The sequence below is a fragment of the Adiantum capillus-veneris genome, chromosome 6 (genome assembly GCF_014529385.1).
Source record: "Adiantum capillus-veneris isolate H3 chromosome 6, ASM1452938v2, whole genome shotgun sequence".
NCBI lineage: Eukaryota > Viridiplantae > Streptophyta > Polypodiopsida > Polypodiales > Pteridaceae > Adiantum > Adiantum capillus-veneris.
In genome coordinates this window covers 171,249,572-171,275,157 of record NC_140936.1, presented here as the reverse complement: position 1 = coordinate 171,275,157, position 25,586 = coordinate 171,249,572, and positions in this window count along the sequence as shown.

The window sequence follows — 25,586 nt, the reverse complement described above, 5'->3', positions numbered from 1 at the left end:
TTAGTGTAGTATGCATACAATAATACAGTCCATATAATGTACTTCTATGGGAAAGGATCTCTTCAAACTTATTGAAGGAAGACCAAAACTTCCACTGATAGTCAAGATAGTTGTGGGAAGTTCTTTGATGCTGATGAGTATAGTAGAGACCTTATAGAATATTTTAACAAGATTAAGGAACATATATCCCTCATAGTACAACAAAAGAAAAAGGCTACTACTGATAAAAATATAAGATCCTTGCCTTTCAAAGAGAATGATTCATGGGTATTACTTCAGTTTCCCAAAGCACACGTAAGCCATACAACATGCAAGGGGAAAGAAAGACTCCCAATAAGTAAGAATTTTTTTTAAGTTAAGCTATCAAAAAGATATTATGGCCCATTTCATGTCCTTAAGAAAATTAGTAAATTGGCTTATCAGTTAAAGCTACTTTAGCACTTGGCTCATTCATAAAGCCTTTCATGCGAGCAGTTAAAACCTTATAGAGACAAGCCATCCAAAGACCAAGTAATTGAAGGTTCACCTGAATTTGAAGATCAAGAAGAAATCTTGCACCTTGGGAGCATCCTATGACATGCAAAAAGGGTTTAACAAAGTGGTAAGGCTATTTAAAGACATCTTAAAAAATTTCAAACTTATTTTTTTGAAGATGTAGGGTGGATGCGAGGCATCTAGATAAAGGATATTCTAAACCTTGTAAATGCTTACAATGACTGATGTCAAAGGTAAGAACCAAGTATGAACAACCATGTTTCTCAAAGAAATTTGTCTTGTTTTGACACTATGCTTTCTTTCTATGATAAGTTCTGCCCCACTATGTTTTTAGTTATGATTGCTCCACGTACCTAGTTTTCCATTGTGAAGATTTTTGGTGAGTGTGGAAAAGGGAACGAAGGAGAAGCCTCCTGGGATTTTTTTGTGCATTCTCTTTCATTCTCTTTCCCAATGTGTTCAAGCAAGTATTCTCTCTCTCTCTATCACACACACACACACACACAGACACACACACACAAACAAGGGAGCTTAAGAGATGGTCTTCTTGCTCAAGCACTTGTCTATCGATGCAAATCCAAGTAAATAGATCCGCATAGCTCTTCTTATTTTTCTTCCTCTCTATTATTATAGATATATACTAAGATTTTCTAGAAAATAGAGAAGATGTGATCCTCATGTTGCAAAGGATAAACCCACATCTCTCTAGTAGAATCATCTACCAAAGTCACAAAATAGATAGCTTCTCCTAGTGAATGGGTCAACCTAGGACAAAAAATGTTGCTATAAACAAGCTCCAAAGGCTATCAATGATTCCTATTTAATGGAGATGAGGTACTCCTAATTTCTTTACCATAGATGCAATGCTCACACATGGAAAAATGGAATAACTAAACACGGTCTAAATTTAGCAAGTTTTGGGATCAATTTTATTGGACATCCAAAGGATTGTGCTAAGGTTTTTCAACGAGAGGTTAATCTATAAGGTTTTAAAGGCTCCCATGAAAGGGTTTATGAATGAGCCAAGTGCTAAGTAGTTGTAATTGATAATTCAATTCACTAATTGGTGTAAGGACATGAAATGGACCATAATGTCATTAATTTTGATAGCTTAACTTAATATTGTTGATTAATCATTGGGAGTCTAAATGCCCTCGATCACTTTTTTCACTAGACTGGTTGGAGGGCTACATAAAATATCTTTGAAAAACAAGCAATCCAGTGTACGACACGCAACGGCCAACCAAGTTAGAGATCGAGACAAGAGCTATCGCGATGGTAACATGGTGGATGCGGAGTGGGTATTGCAAAAAGAGCTATAAGACTACAACAGGCTCATCCTACAGACAACAACGCGAAGCTTGGGCCAAACAAACTCCACGCACTATGGCTCGGGAGGCAAAGCAGCTTGGAGGGACAATTGTATTAGATTAGATCACTTACAACGTAAATCGGTGAATACAAAGAGTTTAGTTAATGATTTTTTGTTGTTATTGCTAACTTAGTAAAATATCACTCTTAGTCCACCAGCCAGAAAGATGGTCAAGTTTCGGGAGCGGTATAGAAAGTTTGAAACTTGGATGAAAGGACGAGAGTAATACCGTGTGCTAGTCTCCACCCAACCATGCTATCTTACAACCTCACGTAGATGTACACTACTATTTGATCCTGTCGATGGCCTTGCCTCCACATCCCTACATTACCCCCCCCCCCCCCCCCCCCCCCCCCCCCCCCCCCCCCCTTGCCCCACATTCCGGAACCTTGAGGAAAACCTTGTCTCCCTCTTGGAAAGTAGCAAGAAGGAGATGCTCATCTACAAACTTCTTATATCAATCTTGAGCTTGCTTAACATTTTGTCAAGGAAATGGAAGCATATCAAAATGGTCTTGAAGAAAATCCTTCGCTTGTTGCATCTTCTCTCCTTTGCTTGTTGTATCTTCTCCGTAGCCAACCCCACCGTAACGGGTGATCTAGGTTGAAAACCATATAAAAGCATAAATAGACTAAACCCTTTAGTCACACGCTTTGAACTATTATAAGAAAACTTCATTATAGGCAAGTATTCTTCCCAATTGGTTTGCTTATTACTAATGTACGCTCGTAGCATAACCTCTAGCACTTGATTAACCCTTTTGATTTGACCATCTGTTTTGGGATGATCAGTCATACTAAGATTAAGTGTAGCTTTCAACTTTTGGAATATAGCTCTCCCGAAGTGATTATCAAACTTTTGGTCTTTGTCACTAATGATACTAGCTGGAAGACCAAAGAGTCTATATATATACTCTATAAATAGTGATTCTAGTTTCAGTGTCTTAACCATAGTCTTAGTAGGAATGAATTGAAACATCGTTGTTAGAAGTACTACAATTACCCATATGGCATCATGGCCACGATTTGTATTAGGTAGTTCTACTACAAAATCCATAGAGATACTCACCCACTTACCTTGTGTAATCTCTAATGATGTAAAAGGCCACCTACCTTGAGGCGTTGTACCTTATTAACTTGCACTGTTGGCAGTTTAATACGTACTCTTGAACATCATAATGTAAGATTGTCCAATAAAATTGCCATCAAACTAAGGTATACATCTTATGAATACCTGGATCACCAGCACTTGGACTATCGTGACACTCAAATAATATTTGGCACCTAGCATTTGAGCCCTTTGGCACGCATACTCTACCCTTGTGGAGTAAGTAGCCATCATTAATGGAAAAACTCTTCCATTGATTAAACTCGTCCTGAGTAGGGGTGGAGCTGTGGGTGTTGGACTTTTTATCTCTCCGTGCAGAGACATGTGAGTGTAAGGGATCCATTCTTAAAATTGCACTCCGCACTTTAGAATATGATTGATCTTGTGCACACTTGCCACGCAATGACTCCAAGAATTCACTCTTTATTTCCGTGAAAGAAAGTGAATTAATCTGAGACATCTGACTTAGTGAATCCACTACTACATTATATTGCCCCTTGCAATATCATAGCTTACAATCATAACCTTGAAGGATCTTCGCTCATTTAGCTTTGCGACCCTTCAAGTCTGTTTGAGTAGTAAACCATTTTATACTCTCATGGTCAAAAACTAAGTGGGTCAACGATTGCTAGGATGGGAGTAGTGGCTACAGATACCTTGATCTGTTCAAAACTATGTTGTTGCACGTCTTCCCACAAAAAAGGTCTTACCTTTTTCTTTAAGTTGATCCATCATAGGAACATCAATTGTGATGGCATAGAGCTCCCTCTCATAGATATAATAATTCTGTTGAGCTCTATCCATGTTTTTAGTTTCAAAGGCTACAAGTCTTCCCTCCTAGAGAAGTACCACACCAATTGCTTTATCACTAGCATGAGTCTCTACCACAAATGACTTAAGTGGGTGAACGTTTGCTAGGATGGGAGCTGTGGCTATAGCTACCTTGATCTGTTCAAAACTGCATTGTTGGGTGTCTTTCCAATAAAAGGTCTTACCTTTTTCTTTAAGTTAATCCATCATAGGAACATTGATTCTGGCATAATCGTAGATATATTGTATATAAAATCTAGCCATGTCTAAGAAGATTTGAAGCTCCTCAACCATGTTGGGATGTGGCCATCGAAGAACGGCAGCAACCTTGTCAGTGCCCATCTTGATGCCAGAATAAGAGATCACATGATTGAGTTAATGTATCTCGTTTTTAAATAAATTGCACTTGCTTGGCTTAGCATACATGGTGTGAGTTCGTAGCTGTTCGAACACTAATCCCCCATTAGTGTTCTATGTGTTCATCTTTAGTCTTATTGTAAATGATAATGTCACCAAAGAAAACCACAACAAATTTTGCAAGATAGGGACGTAAAACACTATTCATGAGTGTCATGAATGTAGTTGGAGAATTGGTTAAAGGAAAATGCATAACCAAAAATTCAAACTGGTCGAACCGTGTTCTAAAGGTAGTTTTAGACATATCTTTCAAAAGGATACACACCTAGTGGTATCCTGAACGAAGATCTATCTTTGTATAGTATCTTGCCCCATGGAGTTGATCAAACTACTCATCGGTGTAGTGCCCGAGAGGACATCTATATCATTCTGCATATCATGTGTAGGGGGTAAACCTAGCAGTAAATCACTTGAGAATACATCACTATACACCGTGAGTAAGTTAGTCCGCTTTTGCCGTGCAAAAGGAGAAAGTAACTAGAGTTATGCTGGGATGGAGAATATTGTAATTCCTTTAATATTTATTCTACAACAGTTGCACGTTGCTCAATATAATTAGAATTGAGAGCCCTTTGCTCTTTATAATTGTTAGCAAAGGGCTGGAATCCATAGAAATTTTCTCTTGAGAATTCATAAGACTTGGAGAGAAGCAGTAACACAAAAAGACTTCATCCATTAAATCTACTTTTGTAAAATAGAATGAAGGGCAGAAGTTGGGCAATCAGCAGTCAGAAGAACAACAACCCAGTCACAATGGGAATCAGCCAGCAAATTAGTCCCAGCTCAATAGCGAGGCTAAAGGGAAAAGCAAAGCTAAGGATGAGGGACCAGCAGCTGATCAACAGCATTCCTTACAGCTTATCACCCTTAACAGGCGATTGATACATTAGTAGGCTCTCATAACGAGACAATATATGGACGATGATGATCTCCTATCTGATCTGGAACGCCTTCAAAGAATGTATGTCGGGGTCATGGAAATGTTGGAGCACTAGAAATCAGTGGATTTTCATGATCCAGAAACTTTCCGTTTACCTGCGCATCCCAGCACAGTACTCCAGCTGCTGGAATGGGTCCCTGAATGGATAATCACTGCTGAAGAGAGTGTGACCAACCCACATTTGCAAAGACAGTCTACTGTAGATTGCCGCTCTCTCGCTCTTGAATAGGAACTTCTGTTGGGAAACAAACCAACCTACAAATGTATGAAAGAGGTTTTGGAGCAGATGCAAACTGACAGAGGAGTCTTGGATCAAAGAGTGCGGGCCATTCTTGAAGATCAGCCAGCCACTATTAAAGGACCTCAGACTAGAATGTCACTTGGAGAACAGGCAACCGCTCTCCGGAAACTATATCAGCTAGTGAGGATAACTAGAAAAATGATGCAGCAAGAGAACCAGGCTGTTCTCAATTTCTAGAATTCGTGCCTGATTCTCTAGTTCTCTTCTATGCTTTCCCAGCAAGAGAGACATAACTGCCAAGATTTTTTCCAGCACTTTACCCTCAACATCCAGAACCAGTCGATCGCCTTACATACTTCAAGATTATTGATGAGCTCCAGAATTGGTATGAGGGATCGACTGTGGAATGGAAAACTTGGCAAACACTGCTCAATGATGCTCTCCAACTCAATGATATTCATGAGTTGAAAGAAGAGATGCAAAGGATCTGGCTGTGTATGAGTCAGTGGAAGATTCAGATCAGGGTCCTGACCAAGATCACCAATCAGTTGCTGCAACTTACTGGTGAGTCCTGTAAAGTTCCTGAAAAGGATATTGTAGCTAAGGCGGGCCTAGCACCACAGTATAGAGAGATGGTTGAGATTCTTTTTGAAGCTCGGGTCCAAAACCAATCAGCCTCTTCCAGAAGGATGGATCCATACTGCTTCGCATTGTCACAAGCTGGCCAGAACTAGTGATCCTAAGTGGGAACGCTCTCTTATGAAGACGGGTAGTGAATCAGTCAATAATTACTACGGTAATTACCATGGTAAACCCAAGGAATATAAATAGCGCCCATTACATTGTAATCAGGTTAGCATAATCGTGAGCATAGTCGGGTTAGCATTTTGGTGGCATTTGTACTTGAGTTGTCAATCATTGGCAGTTGTTGTCGGTTGTACTCTATCTTTCTGTTTGTAAGCCACATCATACTCATTGTAATATTTCATTTGTAATTCCAATCACGGTAGTATATTTCAGCTACACTTACTCTGTATTCAGTACTCTAAATCTGAATCTGAATATTATTCTTAGTACATAGTCTCGTTCTTATTCCAGTAGATAAATTCCAGTTCAGTTTCAGTTCAGTTTCTGTTCCTCTGTCTAGTCTACTGTCTGAACTAATACATCACCAGTAGCTGAAATATTCTAACAATGGAATTAGCTATCTCAAGAGATCAGCTCCAATTCCATCAACCCCTTGAACTACCATGTCCCATAATTCTTTATCATTTCCACACATCTATTGTACCACATACTTGTGGGAGTAGGGAGTCTGCGTAAGCTTCAATTTCTTGCTTATAGTTCAGGAAGTTATGAGTTGCACCATCATGCACTAATATACGAACACGTTGTCCATTAATAGTCCCATGCATGCGAATAAACTCATGGGGGCCAAAGGTGGCTGCATATTGAAGCAGGTACACAACACTTGTGCTTTTTATCCATATGAAGAACCTCTACAAACACAATATTTAGGAGATGAATCTAATGTGAGGCATTGCACTGTGTGCATGGCCTTTTCTTTGCCTTGCAGAAGAGGACAATCCTTCTTGCTATGCTGGTTTGAAAGACATTTGAAACACAAACTGTGTATCTTTTCACGCTCAAAATCGGTAGTGCTAAGAGACCCACGTGGAGAATCTCGTGATTGCTTAGGCTTCATAGCCTCTTGAGGGCGTGGAGAGGTAGATTGTCTCTTGTTTCTCTTGGAACGTGTGGGATATGTACCTCGCCTTTGGCTCTTTGCCAAATTGCTCTTAGCAAAAGTATTCCTAGAGTAGGGAACATTTCACTTCCTCTCTTGGTCATCATCATATGTTTGGGCATGAGCGATAACTTCTTCCAAAGTTTTGGATGTTGGGTCTTGACATGAAGACGATAGTCTTTGTCAAGGCCCCTGTTGAAACCCCATATCTTTTGCAATTTATGTAGACCTTCTAGTTTTAATATGATTTCTTGTTTCTTAGAAAGATATTGAGTGAGAGAGAGGCCAAGCATGTGGCATGCATCCCATGCTAACCGGTTCTTATCTTCTTCATTAGTTATTTCATTTGGCCCCAAGCCTTTGAGCGAATTGAGTCTATACGCACTTTAATCAACTTCACTTGTTCTCTATTATATCCCCTGCACTTAAGTGGAAAACTTAAGATGGAAACAATTTTAGAAGGTTAGAGATTACTTTTCGTGACATTACCTCTCGCTTGAAATCATAGTCATCCTCGACTATGGAGTAGGGAAAATAAAGGCATAGCTAGTCCTTTTAATTTGGGTAGATGATCCCTTTTTACCCATCAACATCCTTCCTTAGTGCTTGAGAGATGTAAGTGTTGCAAGCTTGTCTTTACTTAGCCATTACATCTTCCAAACGAGAATGGCTAAGTTCCCTTGATTCTAATTAAGAGTCTAAGCTACTGCAAGCATGTAATGTATCAAGCCCCACTAATCATCTTCCATAGTGGATTGGCAAAGTCTATTAGGTTCTTGAGAGAAACGTGTCTGCCCCAAATATTATTAATTGTATGCATACAATTAGAAAAAACTTATCAACATTAAAAAGAAATCATAGAGTCAAAACAAGACAAAATTCTTTAGGAAACACATTGCTTGTTCATACTTGGTTCTTACCTTTGACATGAGTCATTGTAAGAATTTACAAAGTTTAAAATATCCTTTAACTAGATGGCTCACATCCACATGTTATCTTCAAAAAGATATTATTGAAATTTAATAAGATAACCTTACAACTTTGTTACACCCTTTTTACATGTCATAAAATGCTCTCAAGCTGCAAGATCTCTTCTTGACCTTCAAATTTAGGTGAATCTTCAATTACTCGGTCTTTGGGTGGCTTTGTACTTATAAAAGGCTCCCATGAAAGGTTTTTATGAATGAGCCAAGTTCTAAGTAGCTTTAACTGATAAGAGAATTTACTAATTGGCTTAAGGACATGAAATGGTCCATAATATCCATAATGGCTTTGTACTTATAAAAGGCTCCCATGAAAGGTTTTTATGAATGAGCCAAGTGCTAAGTAGCTTTAACTGATAAGAGAATTTACTAATTGGCTTAAGGACATGAAATGGTCCATAATATCTTTTTGATAGCTTAACTTGATATTTTTTATTACTCATTGGGAGTCCTTGTTTCCACTTTCCTGTTGCATGGCTTAGGTGTGCTTTGGGAAACTGAAGTGATACCCAATCATTCTATCTCTTTGAAGGTCAAGGATCTTATATTCTTATCAATAGTAGCCTTTTGATTTTGTTCTACTATGAGGGATATAGCTTCCTTAATCTTGTTAAAAGATTCTTTAACACTAGAATGGTAACCTAACAGGACATAAAAGTGTCCCTTCAGGGTTTTGGAAAAAAATTCCAAAACCATAGTAGATCCACTCATTTTGAAAAATTATTTCATGAGCTTATAGTTCAAGGACTACTACATATGGAAAATTTGAGAAACTTGTAATATTTCTCATCCCTTGGTCACTACAAGCCTCCAAGTTGATGGACCAATGCATTTTGCCCATAACAGCAATTTCTTACGGTTGATTGCATATAAATAAGAGTGGAGATTTTTGTAGGACATGAGATAAAATGCCCCGTTAACTTCAATGGGTTGGTGATCAAAACATATGGTTGCTTTTACCTCACTAATTTTTTTTGGGAAAAAAAAAGGTACAAAAAAGTTGCATTTTTGCCATTCTGCGGACCTATCATCAAAGTTTCTATACTCACGCTCAATACAGATACTATATACATGTTTTCTTAGTTTCCTTTGGACCTTTGAATTCAAAAGGAGCCATGGAGCATGTCAAAAGGATATGGATCTCTTACTAAGTGGAACCTTGGGGGAAATGATAAAGTGCTAAATACAGCAAGCATGAAAAAACTAGGTTTAGTATTATGACCTCTAGAAACCCTTAGAAACTACTCAATATGTAGCCAAGTTTGTTGTTTATGACTAGATATGGTTACTACCTACAAAATACACACAATTGGCCTAAGAAACTCGCAATATTGAGAAAGTTATAATTGCTACTCTAAAATGTCTCGTATTCTTCAGCAATAAAAAAACTCAACCATCATCATATACTATGCTATATAGCGTATTAGGTCCCCCAAAACTCAAGGAAGATTAGCTTTATGTTATAAATTACACAATCAATATTGAATTTTGACATCAAGAAATCCACCAAAAAAATCATAAAAGGGCTAATTTTGACCAAAAAACAGGATTATGCAATTCTTGTAAGTTGGTCATAACTTTCAATTTCAACATTTAGCTCTCCCTACAAGCATCAAAACATGTTGAGAACTATGAAGTCTTATCCTCTAGAAATCTAAACCTCACAAACATGAAGTTTAGAGTGGTAAAGTTGCAAAAAATTGAAAAAAAGCCAAAAACAGGACCCGTTTTTTCACACAGTTTAGGTTCAAAAATGTTGTGCAAGAGATAGATTAATTATAAAATCGATACTCCAAAAAAAAAGTCATGTTTTTTTCAGCTCATAAGGAAACTTTGTGGATATATAGTACCTAGATATTCATTTTCATACTCTTCAAATAATTCAAGCAAAATGGCCACTTAACAGGACACAAAAGTGTCCAAGGACATAAAAGTGTCTTGTTACCATTCTAGTGTTAAGGTCTCTACTATACTCATCAGCATCAAAGAACTTCCCAGCATCTTGACTATATATCAGTGGGGGTTTTGGGTTTCCTTCAATACATTTGAAGAGATCCATTCCCATAGAAGAATGGAAAGTATTATTGTATGCATACTACACTAACGGTAAATACTTTTTCCATTGATCGCATTGATCTAATTTTGTAACATAGGCTTGGAGTAGATCAATAGTAGTTGAGTTTTATATTTCACTTTGCTCCCAACTTTGACCGTCAATATCTCAATCTTCCCATATTCAATTAATGATCCGTCAATTCTTGCTGACTCTAGAGAGTGATCTTGTCCTGGAGAATCATGGAAAGGGCCAAAATCCCCAAGATGGCATGCCTACCGAGGTAGTTTATCAAACTGCCACACAACTGGCCCCCATCAAATATTCAATTGGCCATAACTTGCCCATCCGAGCTTCGATTGACAATCTGGAAAGACCAGCATGCACCACAAATCGAGCACTTCAGTCCTATCTTCTCAAATTACCTTTGAATATCCACCTCCATTTACTTTGTATGTCAGGGATCTGCAAAGCATGCCAGCTTTGAATTCCAATATCTTTCATACCGTAGCTTCATTTGAGGAGCCGTTTGGACTGGCTCGTAAGGTACTTTGAATACCACATATCAAAGCACAATCTCAGTATTTTGGAAACCTCAACCTACCAACCTAATTTTTCCTTTTTTGGAGACCTCTTGGCCTAGATAACCACCTTAGACATACATTTCCTGGTCTTCTTACCTGTTGAGGTCCTTCATACTTACTCTAACACTTTTTCATGCACCCTTAGGCACCCATAGGATTGCTTTGTATTTTTCATAGCACCAACCATCTTTGGATGCACCACGTTCCAAGCACTTCTTAGTGCTCCATCTGCACTTCTTAAGCACTTTGTATGCATAGCTCAAGTAGTTTCTTAGTAATTCCAAAGAAGTATAAGCAATTTTCTTGCTATTTGAGTAACAAGCTTACCTATCTCCATGCCCGGTACCAGCAAAATATACATCGACTTCTCTACTACCTTGTGTGGCTACAATATGTGTGCCGACATTGTCGGTATTGATGATAAGGCACCGTCACACATAGATGCTTCTCTATTGGTGAACCCATAATAAACACTAAACTTGACGATCTTCCTCTCCAAACTCCCTTTTGCATCCAGCAATTGTCAAGGAGAGCTCCACCCAACCTTTCCCATGTAATCCGATGCTCTATCAGATCACTCGATGTTGCTTGACACCTCTCATACACGAATCCCCGTCCAAACTTTGCTAGCAACTCACTATTGGATGCGGTGGCGTGATATACCTTCTTTTTAAAATATAACCTTGCATTTTAGAAGCTATCATGATCAAGAACTATACTCATCAAGTGGACCCCCGTAAGAATGCAATTGACGATTTGAAAAATTTGACTTCATAAGCTCAAGAAAAAATGAAGAGACCTCGTAGAAAATTTTACATAATTTTCCACAATTGTGCTATAGATAATTGCAACTTTTACGTGCAAAAAAAATTACTTGAGAATATATTAAATAATAAAAATTTCTACGTGTTTGAGATGGCCATTTCAAGCATATCATTGTATACAAAGAAAAATATGTTTTGGATGTATTTGTAAGTTTTAGAAAATGATACATTGCTTACCCTCTCCATTGAGGACTCAAGGTGGCAAGTAGAAGTAGGACTTAGGCTTTGGTAGGAAAACAGGACACTTTAGTGTCTCAAGAAATTTAAGTGTCCAAGTACAGGACTAGTGTTACATCTATGTAAATGAGTGGGATAATAAAGCGCTTCGTCATTAAAAGAGGAGTAGTTATAACTATCTGTGTATCCCCCTCAGTATTAGTGTGTCTCATGTGAACTTCAAGTGGTATGATTGGGTCATCGAAAGATTGCATTTGAGAAAATTCATGAGATTGAACAACATGGTGAATAACAACTAGTGTTTAGGGAGAATGCAACATGTATTGCATGAGGGCTTCATATTAGTTATGAGAAGCATAATCGAAAGAGGATGCTTTGGCCTTGAAAGTTTTCCTAGAGGCTACAAATCCATCAGAGTACATAGGACGTTCTCCTTTGTCAGTAGTAGCTCTTGGATTAGAAGAGGTAGAGGGAGCAGAGTAGGGTTTTTATTAAACAAATTCAGGACGAGCAGTTCGAGTGGAAGGGGATGCCCTACTTTGACTTGGAATTCTAGCGTAAGATGGTGTTTGAACAGAAGGAGGTGGACTAAGAGGTTTATCTAGTCTCTGTGCCTTGCCAAAAATCTATTTTTTAGGAACAAGAGTGTTCCTTCCCTCTTACTTCCAAGAGAAGAAGGAATCATCCCGGCAGATGATTGAAGAAGAGTCAAAACAGTTTTAGATAAGTGGCCAAGGTGGCCACAATGATAGAAAGACCCTACGAGGCTGGCCATTTTGAAATATATGACTAGCTTACCCACTCTATCAAACTAAATTTGTAAAGTCTCAAAGAATTTTTGATTGGTTTGGGAGAGGATACAAGTCTTGTTCTTATTGGAATGTTGAATCGGGAGAGAGAACAATACTTTGCCTAAGGATTGAGCAAGATATTTAATGCATGGTGAAAGAAAGGCATGGAGCTCAACAAACTGAACTCACATAGGGTACTTAGTAAAGAGCTCTTCTTTGATCATTTTAATGGGCTCGCATGGATTAACATGCAGCACTTGTCCACACAGTATGATGGTAGACGCAGTGTGAAAAGCCATACGAGCTTCTTCACACATAAACAAAACCTCAAACCGACCGGAACTCGAGTAAAAAATCTTGTCAATAGCAGGTATCCCAAGCCCACTATCAATATTATGAGCAATACAGAACAACACAAGAGCACGCTCCGCTCCCGAAATATAGATGAGTTAAATGTGACCAAAGTGTAACAGAGGAGGCGATTTTAACCTTTTGCTCCCCTTTAACTTCCACGATCAACAATCAAGGTATCCTTAAGCAAGGTAGACATTACAACAAGGTCGAGCTCAGTAGAAGCCTTAAAAGAAGAGGCTACATCCCGAGGGTCAAGTTGAAAGGCTCAGGGACTTGAAGCCTTAGAAGAAGAGACAACAAAGAAATTGAGCAAAACGAAGAAAGAAAAACCCTAGCAGTCGGCATCTCTCTCTCTCTCTCTAAAGTAATGTAGCTGTGTGGATCTCGAATGTTCGAATCTAGTGGCTGCCCATTCTCCACACTAGGTTGCAAACTTGGACAAAAAAATTGTACCCTCTCTCTCTCTCTCTCTCTAAAGTAATGTTGCTGTGTGGATCTCGAATCTAGTGGTTGCAAACTTGGGCCTTTAAAATAGTTTTCAGGATTGCCTTTGACAACAACCATTTATCGATAGGCCTTTAAAATAGTTTCCAGGATTGCCGTTGCCGGACGGAGTGCAAGCTCCCTGCATTGCTTATGGCAGCCACGTCCAAAAAGGGCAAAAGCGGCCGCTCCCGCTGGCCCCAAACCCTCCCTCGCAGCATGGCACCAGGATTCGAGCCCACCACCCGGGGCGATCCAGCCACAAGCCTTGCCACTACACCCCCGGGGCGGCCTAGCTGTTGCTTGAGACCTTTCTATAGAGGTGCTCGAGTCTGTTGTTTATATGAGCTCTCAGGGCATGGAATTAGTATCAGACCTGATACTATTCATGAGGGATGCCATTATTGTTTTTTGATCATATAATAGACATTTTGTGATTGAGATTTCTTGCGTTCAATTTGATTGCATATTGGTATCATCATTTGCCAGCACACTTTTTTGATGCCTCTAGTTAGCATGGTTGGTGCTGCCTTTTGTTACTAAAACATGATTTGGTTATGCACATGGATGATCATATGATGATAAAAAAAGAGAAAGTTGATGATATTTTTGGAGGGGTTGGTGAAGGATTGTATCCATGATAGAATACTAGAATACCTTTGGTGCATGTTTTGTAGCATTTATATGATTGATTATCCTTTCTACAAAAAACAAATCTTTTATTTTCTCCCCATTTGATGTGGGTGTATGATGATCAACTTTATGTGCCTGTTTGCTACCATTGACTATGAATACTGAAGAAAACTCGCGGGCATGGACTATTAGGTTCCATAGATTTTGAACACCCGATTTATTTGTGAGTTTGTAAAAATTCCCATGATGTAGTGTGATAAGCTGAACATGATGCCATGTGATATAGCATTTTCATTGTGTATCTGCCTTTAGTAAGCACATGCTATGTACATACAAGGGAAGGTGCATAATGTTGAATGGGAGCTAGTGGACTGATACATATGCCCAAAGGTGTGGTGTCTAAGGTGTGTCTTAGGCAGAAGTGACAATCGAGGTGTATGAATATAGGGAGGTTGATTACTAGAGAATTTTCTAGGTTTAATTCATTTTTCTCCTACTCCTTTCTCTAAATAACACTTTGGGCTCTTGTCTTGCACATCTACATGTTGTGGTGCCAAGAATTAATGGATATTAAGCATGTTCATAGATAATTCTGGATAGCCTTGGAATTTTTTGTTTGAAGCTATGATGGATACGATATGCTAAATTTCTTGCAATGTTCACTCTATGGTAGAGATATGTGGAAGGTGTTGTTTATGTGTAGAAGGTGTTGTTTACATATGTGTTGAAGGTGTTGTTTACATATGCATGAAAATTGAGAGAGATATGTTGCACAAGATTTTGTTACTAAGGTAAAGGCTCACGTGATCGACTCTCGGTAACACACCAATTACACTAGCTGTATCTCTTAATCATAATACAAAAAAAGAATAAGGGAGTAACCATACTTAGAGCTACACTACCCACTTTTTTTTGTTCTCTAGCTATCTCTCTCTCTCTCTCTCTCTCTCTCTCTCTCTCTCTATGAAATTGAACATTTCCCTCTACAAGAAGGTAGTTTAGACAAAACTTACACCAAAGAAAGAACTCCCATAAGGTACTCACTTTACAACAACAAAGAACACATTTTTGGCACCCAAGTGTAGACATTGTTTTATTTATCTCACAAGACTGCGTGCCTGGGGAGTTAAACCAAAAACTAGACACAAGATGCACAAACATAGTAGTTGGGGTTGAATTAGATAGTGAGGATGGCCCGTGCCACCCTTGCCATAGCCACCCTTCTTGTGGTGGTTGCTACCCTTCTTCTTGTAGTGAGTGTGATACCCTTTATTGTAAGGGTAATGAACTTTCTTAGCCAACCAATCTACCTCCTCACCTATTTGTGCCCCTACCCTAGCCACTAATGATTACCCCAACTCCTTCACCTCAGCATTAGCGATGTTGCTCATGTATGGCACTAACATCACCATCACTATCACCAGCATGCACATTACTTTCTTGGAATCCATGACTAGTACTTGACGTTGTGAGCGGGATGAAAACACACACAGCGCCTCTATAACGACCCGACACACACTCTTGGAAGGATATATACACACACACTATGGGGCACCACTCGGCTTAGACAACACACCTGGCCGAGACAGGGAACACACCTCTGGAGTGAGAGGAGAGAGACTATCCACTTGCCCACTCCACACACACACACACACACACACACACACACACACACACAAAAACTCAGCTCAAAAGAGGATAATTTCTGATTTTTAGATACAAATGAGCTTGGGCCAACACCAATGGGGCAAACAGCTCACAAAATATGGGTAAAAGATACCGGATACAATCACAAGCTGGAGCAGAAACTTCGCTCATAGGAGAAACTTACACAAAAAAACAGCAGAAAAAGAGTGAGCAATTTGGCAAAATGGACAGCGCCATCGCGTCCGGAACGGCACAAAATCCCAGTCTACAATGTCAAAGTGCTCAAATCCAACCTCGGATGAGCAGTTTAGGGCCAAAACAGGCTCCAGAATGGGCAAAAACACACCTGCGGCTGTTCCTCCTCTCTTCTCCACGTTTTTTCTGGTCTTCTCTCTGTTTTTTTAGTTCCCACACTTAACTTTTTTACTTGGGCACCCTTGGCCTTTTAGATGACCTCAAACGGACCCCGAACAGGCCAAAAACTGACCTCGCAGTGCATAGTTGTCACCTTTTTTGCATCATTCGCACACCTGGCACTCAGCTTTTTTCCAATAATGCATCTCGCCACCACGTGAAGTGGAACCAAAAAAAGGTCCTCATGATGACCTTTCTCCATAATTCTCACAAGCAAACACCCACGTTGTGTCCGTACTTCTCCGCGTGCAAGTATTGACCCCGTTCGGCCTCCTGACGCCACTAGATGCCATCTGACGCACCTCCTTACCTCATGTCGTCGGCCCGCGGATAGCTTCCTCGAGAAGTTTTACGCGCTATAAAATCCTCATTATTGTAGGAAAAACATACTGGTACTGGTGATAGTGAAAATCGATGCACTATGTACATGCTGTCCTACCTGTACACATGTGGGCCCCACGTAACCACCTGGCTCTGGAAAATGGGCAATTCCTTATTTGATGCACCATGCATGTGTATGTACATATGCGCAATTCCTTGCTCCAAAAAACTCCTGACATAATTTGCCCATCCCCTAGCCTGCTAGATCATTCATGATCAGCAGCAGCAAAGAGAGATATGAGACTCGCCGCATCACAGGTCTCCTCATCCTTCACCAACATTGCTTGCTCCACAGACAGCTCATCTTGCTCCACCATCATCAATCTAGCATGATACAATTTAAGACGCAATCCATTTACCCTTGACTTATGTAGAACACCATCCAGGTTAGCCAACTGATATGTGCCATTTGGAAAACACTCCACTACCTTGAAAGGGCCTTCCCACTTAATTTGAAACTTCTTTTGGAAGGTGTTGTCCAGCTTACTGTTGTAGCGCAAAACCAAGTCATGTTTCTTGATACCCTTACTTTTGACCTTTTCATTTATCTTTGCCAAAGCCTTATCCTGCATCTGCCCATAATGCTCCAATGCGCTCATCCTATCCAACTGGACCTCTTGTAACTGCAAGAGCCTCTCTTTGAATGCATCACTAGGCGGCCCAAGAAACTTCTCTAACATCTTGACCGCAGGCAACTCTACCTCCACAGGCAATAGTGCTTCCTTTCCATACACCAAATGAAATGGAGTAAACCCTGTACCTGTCTTCACTGAAGTACGGTAAGCCCATAATGCACTAGGCAATTCCAAATCCCAATTCTTTCCTTGGTGCTCTGTCACTTTAGAAAGAATTTGTACCAACTCACCATTGAACCTTTCATTTAAGCCATTACACTGCGGGTAATAAGGAGTGGTATGCTGGTGCCTAATCTTCATCTTTGTGCATCAGAAGTCTAGCAGTTTAGCTCTAAATCCTCGCCCCTTATCTGAAAGTAGCTCTAATGGCACCCCAAACTTGCAACATATTTCATCATACACAAATTTTTCCACATCCTTTGCAGTGATCTATTTTACTGCTATAGCCTCTGCCCATCTAGAGAGATAATCCACTGCCGTCAAGATATAGCTTTTGCCCCTGCTTGTGATAGGTAACGGGCCTATTGCATCAATCCCCCACTTTTCAAACACATCAAATTCCATAATGGTTTTTCATAGCTCTGGCTTCAACACTCTCTTCCCAAATGCTTGACACCTATTGCAAGACCTACACCAATGGTGAACATCTTTGTGCAAACTAGGCCATACATATCCCTCTTGCAAAATCTTATGCAAGGTGATCTTTAGAGCAAAATGGCCACCACATGCGCCTTCATGATTCTCTTCCAAAACTCTGTAAAGCTCCTCCCGCCAAGGTACACGTCTCAACACGAGATCAGCCCCTTTCATGTATAAGACATCACCAATCAATTTGTACCTGTATGCTCTACGCACAAAGCCATACTTCTTAGACTTCTGAATCTCCTTTGGAATGATTCCTGTTAGCAAAAACTCCTCTTCTTGAGCCAAACTTTCCCGGCCATGATAAAGAGGTAAATTGGTCCTCAATACGAATAGCTCCCCAATCATGCCTTGAGCTGCTTCATGTGCCTCTCCATTTAGAGCACGTTCAATGTGTCTGATGCTCCATGCTTCAAAATTTTTTAACAGGCCTTTAACTCTAAAGCACATTTCCTTCAATGAGGTGTTCTTGCTCTTCCACACACCCAACACTTGCTTCACCACTAACAAGGCATCACCTTTTATGCTTAGCCTTCGAACCCCATGCTTCAAACAAATGTGTAATCCTGCTTCCAGAGTAGCATATTCAACCTCATTGTTACTATGAGCATCCAATTTGAACCCTCTCTTGCATACTAGCTTCCCCTCTGGATCATAAAGTGCTATACCCCTTGAAGCTGCATCATGGCTCTTTCTGTATGAACCATCAAAGAACAACACATGTGCATTGCTGATCTGTGGCACTTATGCAACTACCTTTCTCACCACCTCTTCCTTAACAATAAGGGGATTCTCCTTGTAGGTCAACAAATCAGCTAGGGGTAGCCCTTGTACTATCTTCCACTAGAAAAGAGAACTCAAACTCTTGCAGCTCAATTACCCATTTCTTCACCACATTTGACATGTTAGTACCATTAATTAACTGTGGCAAAAATGCATAACTCGTCAAGAAAACAAAAGGCCGTGGTAGCAAGTAATGACGAAATCGTCGACAAGCAAATATTACACTGGCCATCACTAGCTCTACTTCCGAGAACTTTCTCTCCGCTACCAACTTCACTCGGCTTGCACAATACACTGGCCTCATATAATGGCTGCCCTTCCCCTTTTGCAATAGCATGGCTCCAATGGCATCATCCCCTACTAATGGATTTACATAAAACACTTTATTCCAATCAGGAGCTTGCATGGCTGACAACCCCCCTAACACCTCTTTCACCTCTTGAAACACTTCTTCACACTTGTCATCCCATTGCAATGGATCATGCTTTGCCACTTGCTATAATGGATAAAGAATCTGAGAAGACAATGGAATAAACCTTGCCATGTACTTCACTTTGTGTATAAAGGTTGCCAATTGCTTCGTACTCGTAGGTGATGGAAGAAGAATAATAGACTTAACCTTGTCTGGATCAGCCTCAATGCCATTTTCTGACACCATGTGGCCCAATAATTTCACCCTTGGCTGTGCTAGATGACATTTCTTTGGATTTAGTTGTCCTCCATATTCATCATATCGAGCCAATACCATCTGCAGCTTCTCATGGTGTTCAGCCCTACTGCTATAAACACAGAAGTCATCCATAAAAGCTTTAACACAACTACCAATGAATGGTTCCAACACCCAATTTGCTCTCTCTTGATGGAAGGAAGGTCCATTTGACAACCCAAATGGCAATACTGTGTAGCAATAGCAGCCCCATGGCGTAATAAAAGTGGTCTTTGTGCGGTCTTTAAGAGCAATCTTCAATTGAAAATAGCCTGAAAAACCATCACACACACTGTACCTCTCATAACCTGCCACTGAATCCAAGATCTGATCGATGAATGGAAGAGGATATGGGTTCTTCTTAGTGGCTGCGTTTAAGGGTTTAAAATCCACACAAATTCTCCACTTCCCATCCTTCTTTGGACTAACTACAACTAGACTCACCCATTCTGTGGTCTCCACTGGAACTATGAACCCTGGCTTCAATAACTTGTCCACCTCTACCCGCAAGGCTTCCATTTGCTCTTGACCCATCCTTCTTAGCCTTTGCCGCACTGCCTTAGCACCTTCTTTCAGCTCTATATGCATCTCTTCACCCTTGAACCCTCTGATCTCTTCATATGAAGTAATGAACAAATCAGGAAAACTAGCCAGCATATGCAAATATATATCCTTCTCCATAGCTGAGAGGTCTCCACTAATCATTTGCGTCATTAACTCCTACTTCTTTGACAACTCAACCTTGGTTTGCATCAGCCCTTCAATCACTTCATAAGGCCCTTCACTTTCATCTTCAACCTCATTCGCAAATGCAACTAAACCAATCTCCTGGATTTCTTTGTCCATCAAAAGAAATGCAACATCAGCATCCTCATCACTGCTGGTAGTGCTATCACTATCCTCATCTGTCACCATGGAAGAGTCTTCATCACTAGACTCATCCTCATCTTCATAAAGCTCCTCTAATCGTTTCCTTGTGTCCATATTATAAAGCTTCTTGGTACCTGTCTTTCCATAGAGGCTAATCGTACCATGTTGCCAATCTTGAACAGCTCCCACTGCACGTAACCATGGTCTGCCCAGTATAATAGGATATGCTCCCAACCCTGCTGGCATCACATGAAAATCAACCACTGCCTTTGCATCATATGCCTCCACTTCTAAGCTCTTTACAACACCCAAGCATTTTACTTTTTGATGGTTTGCCAATCTGATCTGAAACCCTGACACCCCAGCCACTGTGAGACCCATCTTCTCAACGCATGAGTGTGTTATGACGCATATTTGGGCTCCACCATCCACATAACCTTGTCCCAAATTTTTCCTTTTATGCCACACATCTACTATTGGACAAATGTCTGGTAGCTCGTCCATTGCCAACACCTTTACTGAACCTCTCTCTTGCTCTTTCTCCATTGGGTTAACCATCCTCTTCCACTGTCGCTTTAGCTTAGGCACCATCTCTATAAGCTGCCCAAAAGTAACATCTGCCTTCCTGCTCGTCAGATCCTCCTTCAAGTCATAGCTTAATTGCCCATCCCCTAGTGGAAAATATGAAACATGAAACTTTCGACGAGCTCTCCTTTTCCTCTTGGCCTTGACATCCTTGCCTTCATGGCTCTTTCCTTTCTTCTTACTAGGACCTGGGGCACTTCTTCCTTCCTTTTCCTCTGTGGTCCTCTTCCCAATAGGCATCACTAATGTATCCTCTAGCTTTGATGCCTTCTCCAAGGTGACTACACTTAGCACTTTTGTCTTCCCTTTTTCCTCCTGGGTCAGTCCACTGGTTCCTTCGTCTCCCTTAATTTCGATGCCATAATCATTTGACCTAGTTAGCACCTGTCTTGGCAATGGATACATGTCTCCCCCCATCCTTGGTGGCTTATCACATTGCGGGCTGATGTGACCCAACTCTCCACAATTATAACATGTGGGCGTCTGCCTCCAAAACCTACCATTGATTTGTCCAACACCATTCCTAGGCCTTTCTTCACCTCCTTGCTGATTTGCAAACCTCCCTCGACCTCGATTATTTCCCACTTGACCTAGCATGTTTAGGCTGAGATTCTTCATCAAATCAACCACTTGCCTTAGGCCATCATCTTGCAATGCTGTAGTGACCACTGCTGGCATAACCTGAGCAGTAACAGGAACCACTGGTTCGTGATGAACCCCTGACATGCGCCCTTGTAAAGACTCTATAGGCTGAAATTCAGACCTCATTGGCGAAGACTCCACCCCTAACTGGCTCATTTTCCTCAGCTTCCACTCTTTGTTCCTTGCTACCTCTAGTGCATCCTCATATGTCCTAGGCTTCTTTAGCTCCACTCTCCAACATATATTCTCCCAAAGACCAGCCAAGAACCTGTCCTTCTTCATCATGTCAGACGGGGGTACCTGTGGTGCTAAGGCCTTGCACATTCGCTCCCATGCCAATGAAAACTTACGTATGTACGCATCTACTAGCTCACCTTCCTTTTGCACCAAAGCCTGTACTTCTTGCCACACTTTGTCAGGATCTTCTATCTTCACAAACTCCACTTCCAACCCATGTCGTAGATTGTCCCAACTCAATCTTATAGGTGGATCAGCCATACACAACTCCTCTTCAAATGCTTTAGACCAGACTCGTGCATCACTCTTCAAACAAATTTGGAGAAGGCGTAACATCTGCGCAGGGTCATGAATCTGGTTGCTAATGCAGGCAACCTCCATCTTTTCCAGAAAGTCCTCCACATCTTCATCACTTCTTCCATGAAACTCCGGATAAGAGAAAGCCATGGCTACCCAAATTATGATGCTTTGAGAACCCCTTCGAACACACGTGCAAGAACCCAAAACTTTTCACTACCCAATCCCCAGAAACTTCAATGGAGCTCAGCTTTAGATAAGGACAAACACATGCACATCAAATGAGTTTTCATAGTTGATCATCGGAATTACAACAGGCAAAGGACATTCCAGGATCTCTCTCAATCTTCTTGGCCCAAACATAAAGACTATGAGCTGCTGGAAAAAGATCTTCCTGGACACATGAACATGAATCTGAATTCTTTGAGTTAAATGAAAAGGAGTGAACTGAGGGCCATTTTGATCATCCATTAAAGCCAACCATGAAGCTCCGAAGAAGGCACACCTGACTCAACCTCTGATTTTGCCAAAATTTCAGCAGCATAACAGCATAAATGGCTCAAAATACCAAAAAAACAGCCATCATAACTTGGGAAAATTCCGACAGAGTTTCCCCAGAAGTAGAGCAATAGGAACCCAAAATATAGATTGTCTATGTATGCATAAACTGTCAACAATAGAACCCAAGCATCAAGTAGGACTCACTAGTACATAGCCTATGGCGAGGTCACGAAAAGGGTGCTCCAGCTACTTGTATCACCAAAAGGATCTCCACATTTGAGAATCCCCCAGCTCAATAAAAACCTCACGCTATCGACCCTCACACGAAGCCTAATGCAAATCGCATATAGTCAAGTCTCAGAAATGACTATCTTCCAGACCAAGTCTCAGAAATGGCTGGGACTGCCAAATACAACCAAGTATGGCTCCACAAATGCGTACAATGGCAGTTTCCACAAGTAACGTACAATCCAGCAGACAATGCGCTCAAATAGGCGCCAAGTGATGCATTCCCACAACAACTGCAAGTGACATCACTGCTAGTATATCACTGTACTCCAGCTACCTGTACCTGTGTGAATCACCTATACCTGTGTGAATCACCTGTACCTGTACCTGTCCCTGTAACCTGTAACCTATAACCTGTAATCTACAACCTGTAATCCCGAAGCTCGAAGCAGAAGGTACTCGAAGAAGATCCTCAGTGGGGGCACCAAAAGAATGTGAGCGGGATGAAAACACACACATCGCCTCTATAACGACCCGACACACACTCTTGGAAGGATATACACACACACTATGGGGCACCACTCGGCTTAGACAACACACCTGGCCGAGACAGGGAACACACCTCTGGAGTGAGAGGAGAGAGACTATCCACTTGCCCACTCCACACAGACACACACACACACACACACACACACACAAACTCAGCTCAAAAGAGGATAATTTCTGATTTTTAGATACAAATGAGCTTGGGCCAACACCAATGGGGCAAACAGCTCACAAAATATGGGTAAAAGATACCGGATACAATCACAAGCTGGAGCAGAAACTTCGCTCATAGAAGAAAATTACACAGGAAAACAGCAGAAAAAGAGTGAGGAATTTGGCAAAATGGACAGCGCCATCGCGTCCGGAACGGCCCAAAACCCCAGTCTACAATGTCAAAGTGCTCAAATCCGACCTCGGATGAGCAGTTTAGGGCCAAAACAGGCTCCAAAATGGGCAAAAACACACCTGCGGCTGTTCCTTCTCTCTTCTCCACGTTTTTTCTGGTCTTCTCTCTGTTTTTTCAGTTCCCACACTTAGCTTTTTGACTTGGGCACCCTTGGCCTTTTAGATGACCTCAAACGGACCCCGAACAGACCAAAAACTGACTTCGCAGTGCATAGTTGTCACCTTTTTGCATCATTCGCACACCTGGCACTTAGCTTTTTTCCAATAATGCATCTCGCCACCATGTGAAGTGGACCCAGAAAAAGGTCCTCATGATGACCTTTCTCCATAATTCTCACAAGCAAACGCCCACGTTGTATCCGTACTTCTCCGCGTGCAAGTATTGACCCCGTTCGGCCTCCTGACGCCACTAGATGCCATCTGACGCACCTGCTTACCTCATGTCGTCGGCCCGCGGAAAGCTTCCTCGAGAAGTTTTACGCGCTATAAACTCCTCATTATTGTAGGAAAAACATACTGGTACTGGTGATAGTGAAAATCGATGCACTATGTACATGCTGTCCTACCTGTACACATGTGGGCCCCACGTAACCACCTGGCTCTGGGAAATGGGCAATTCCTTATTTGATGCACCATGCATGTGTATGTACATATGCGCAATTCCTTGCTCCAAAAAACTCCTGACAACGTTACTCTCTCTCTCTCTCTCTTTTAAGTGTTGAAGGTGTTGTTTACATATGCATGAAAATTGAGAGAGATATGCTGCACAAGATTTTGTTACTAGGGTAAAGGCTCACGCGATCGATTCTCGGTAACACATCAATTACACTAGCCGTACCTCTTAATCATTAAAAAAAAAAGAATAAGGGAGTACCCATACTTAGAGCTACACTACCCACTTTTATTGTTCTCTAGCTCTCTCTCTCTCTCTATGAAATTTTGACTCCCCAAGTTGATTGGCACCAAAATTCAGCCTACTCCCACCATTCAGCTACCACAGCATAGTACCAAAATACACGTGTAACAGTTTCAAACTTCCCACATCTTGGACATTTACCATCTCCAATTTGTTTTTTGAGCATTACATCAGCAGTGGGGAGCCCCCCCAATATACCTCTCCACGAGAACACTTTAAGATTGAAAAGCATTTTACAATTCCAAATTTTGATAAACACTTGAGACCACCACTCCTTGTCATTGTTCACATGCCATATTTTATTACATCTGTCCTGTACTATCCCTGGAGGAAGCAAGGCTCTATGGAAGTCCTTGGTTTGGGCAGTCCACTAGTGCTGAACCAGTTCACTAGTCCACTGGTTTGGCCAAATTTTTGAACCTGTCTTGGTCTTCAGTGTTGATAGGAACTTGTAGATTGTTGACAAAGGCACATAGCATATGCCAAGGAATTTTGAAGCCATATTGCAATCCAAATTGTCTTCTAACTGTTACAAAACACTACAAGAGGCTCTTCATATTAGCAACGCTCACACAGCGACGCTCAAAAAAAAAATTTCCCGGCGTCGCTATGAGCGTCGCTATAAGCGTCGCTATGAGCGTCGCAAATTTACAAAGAAATTTGCGACGCTCATAGCGACGCTTATAGCGACGCTCATAGCGACGCCAGCTGGGGTAAAAAAAATAACCGAGCGCGCCCAAAAACTCAAATCTCAGATCTGAGTTTTTCGGCGCCCTCAAGCAAAGAGCAGGTAACGCTCTCCCTCACTCTCTCTCTCTCTCTCTCTCTCTTTTTCTTTTACACACACACACACACACACACACACACGAGGAGAGGAAGGAGAGCCAGGTATGCTCCTTCCCTCTCCTCATTCTCATGTTCCCTTCCCCTCTTTCTCTCTCCCTCTCTCTCTCTCTCACACACACACATACACACACACACATAGTGTTTTTGAGAGAGAGAGAGAGAGAGAGAGAGAGAGAGAGAGAGAGAGAGAGTGCAAAAACGCACACACATACATAAACAAAGAATGCACACACACATTGAGAGAGAAAAAGAGAGAGAGAGAGCATGCATAAACAAAAAACGCACGCATTGAGA